The sequence below is a fragment of the Trichosurus vulpecula genome, chromosome 1 (assembly GCF_011100635.1).
Source record: "Trichosurus vulpecula isolate mTriVul1 chromosome 1, mTriVul1.pri, whole genome shotgun sequence".
NCBI classification, from domain to species: Eukaryota; Metazoa; Chordata; class Mammalia; order Diprotodontia; family Phalangeridae; genus Trichosurus; species Trichosurus vulpecula.
The window spans coordinates 54,850,281-54,853,099 of NC_050573.1; positions in this window are offsets into that span (position 1 = coordinate 54,850,281).

Genomic DNA, 2,819 nt, shown 5'->3' on the forward strand with positions numbered 1-2,819 from the left:
CATAGCCCTGTAGACCCAAAACGTGCACGGAGCAGAGTGTAGTTTTGTGGAGGGCAGGAATCGTAAGACCAAAAAGGTCTCTTGGCACCAGATTGTTGGAAAGCCGTGAGGGCCAGGCGAAGGAGTTTGAATTGGATGCACTAGACGGAGCTGAGATGGACAGAGCCCCACATCAGGACCAGGGACAGCAGCATTCAGCCCCAAGACCTTCTGCTGCCAATGAGGCATTGGCAGGAATGAAGGCCCATACTAGCTAGGGCAGAGGCAGGGGGCCATAAATATAAGAGACAGTGTGGTAAAGTGGAAAGAGCTCTGGACTCTCACTACAGTCAGGAGTCACTCTGAGCCTCACTTTCCCCGTCTGCTAAATGAGCAATAAATAGGACCTGAAGTACCTAACCAAAGGGGCCAAGTGCTTTTGAGGCTTAAATGAGATAATGGATGGTAAAGTACCTTGCAGTCCTTAAAGGGCTATGGAAATGTCATCATCATCATCATCATCATCATCATCGTCACCAAGGGAAGACACTTCAACACTTTGTTGGCCACGAGCAGCAAGAGAGGGAGTGCTGGTGTCCACGACGAAAGAGAGGAAAATCAGAAGAGGCAGAGGAAAGACTAAATAAGTTGCCCTTGAACTTGCTGACTCTGAGGTTCCAGCAGGACCTTCAGATGAAGATGTCCTGTAGGCAGATGGAGATGGGAAACGAGCTTAGCTCTACACAGCGCTGACCATCCCCATGATCTGACAGTCATCCAGACTTGTTCTCCCTCCCTGATGGAGAATGCCAAAAGCCCTCTCTCTGATCACTGCTACTTCTCCTTCTCCCTAACTTCTCCCACCCCTCTTCTTAGTCCTTCCACCTACCAACCCCAAATCTCCCAGTCCACCCCCATTCTGACCTCATTTCCCTGCCTTTCTCTTCTTGACCCTGTGTTTGACCAACTCAGCAGAATCTCTTGGTTACTGTTTAATCCTTTGCCCCCTTGTCCTATCAGTAGTTATGCTTTGCCAAGCCCCAAAGCTGCATCCTTCCTTCCCCACTCCCAATCTCATCTCTTCTACCTACTTGTTGGTGAGTGCTGCTTGAAAGACTCACCCCACCCTCCTAACTGGGTTCTCTACAAATTTACATCCTCTGATATCAACTTGGCCTTCAAGGTTGCACACAACGCTTTTATTCTTCCATGATTGACTGCCTGTCAGAATTTCCACAGCAGCTCTTCTGGACCTTCTCTCTCCTCAAATCCCTCAGTAGAGGATCCCAACTCCTACTCCTATTGAGAAAAGAAGCCATCCATCCACCACCTACATCATGACTCAGAATGATCATTCTTCATTCTCTCCTCCCGTGATCCAGTCTTTAAGGAAGAGGTGACCCTTCTTGCTAAGGCCAACTCCTTTACTTGTGCCCTTAACCCCATTCACTTTGTGTCCTGTAAGAGTTCACTCCCTTAACCATTTCCTCTCTTTTTCTCTCCTTCAATTTCTCTTTATTCACTGATTTCTTTGATGTCATCTATAAATATTCCCAAGTCTCCCCATAGGCTTAAAAAAATCACTTGACCTTGCAATCCCCTCATGCTCTTGTCCTACAGTACATCTATTCTCTCTTCCATAACCAGAAAGGGTCTCCTGTACTAATTATCTCAATTTCCTCACCTGCCACTCATTTCTCAATCCCTTGTGATCTGATCTCCAAAGTCACCACAAGACTGAAATTTCTATCTTTAAAGTCACCATCAGTCTCTTCACTGTTCAAACCAGTGGTCTTTCTCAGTCTTCATTCTCCTTGGCGTCTATGTAGCTTTTGACACTGTCAGCCACCCCTCTCTGCCAGACACTCTCTCTTCCCTTGGTGTCTATGATACCTCCCTCTCTTGCTCCTTTCCTCCTACCTGTGTGACTACTTATCCTCACTCTGCTTTGCTGGGTCACCATCCTTCTCCATTACACCAAGTGTAAGTGTCCACAAAGGCCCCATTCTGGGGCCTCATCTCTCTCCCTTGGTGATCTTGTCAGTTCTCATGGGTATACCTGAGTATCATTTCCATGCAGATTCCCACATCTGCACATCCAGCCCTAACCTCTCTCCCAAACTCGTCTTACCTCCATCACTATCCATCCGATATCCCATCAAATTCAACATTTCTGAAATAGAACTCATTATTATATTTTCCCTCAAACGCATTCATCCTTCAAACTTCTTTACTTCTCTTGAGATCACCGCCATAATTCCAACCCATAGAAGGTTTGACACCTCACCCTTATCTTCCTTTTCCATTCCCTTGCCAAGTCTTGTTGCTTCCCTCTTCACAGCTTCCATCTCTTTTCCCTCTTTCACCCTCTATCCTAGTTCAGGCCCTCATCACTTTTTGCCTTGACTCAGAGCCTTCTCATTAGTTTTCCTGCTTCTAGTCTCTTCTCTCCCTAGCCTACTTCTACACAGCTGCCAAATTGATATTTCTAAAATATAAATCTCCTCGTCTTACCTGTTCACAAAGTTCTGCTGCATCCCTGTTACCTCTGGGACAAAACCTGAAAAGCCCTCAGCAGTGTGGATCCCACTTCTTCTTCCTGTTGTTTTTCATAATATTCCCCATTTTGTGCAGTCTCTGTTACAGTCCAGCTGGCCTCTACTTGTTTCCCCATGTGCTATTCCATCTTCTACCTCTCTGGTTATCCCTTATCCCTAGCATGTAACCCCTCCTTATTCCCATTTTGTAAAACCCCTGGCTTCCTTCGAAGCACAGCCTGGGCCTCTCCGGACTGCCCTGACTATCTGCAGTCTTTCCTTCACTTTTGAAATTACTTAGTG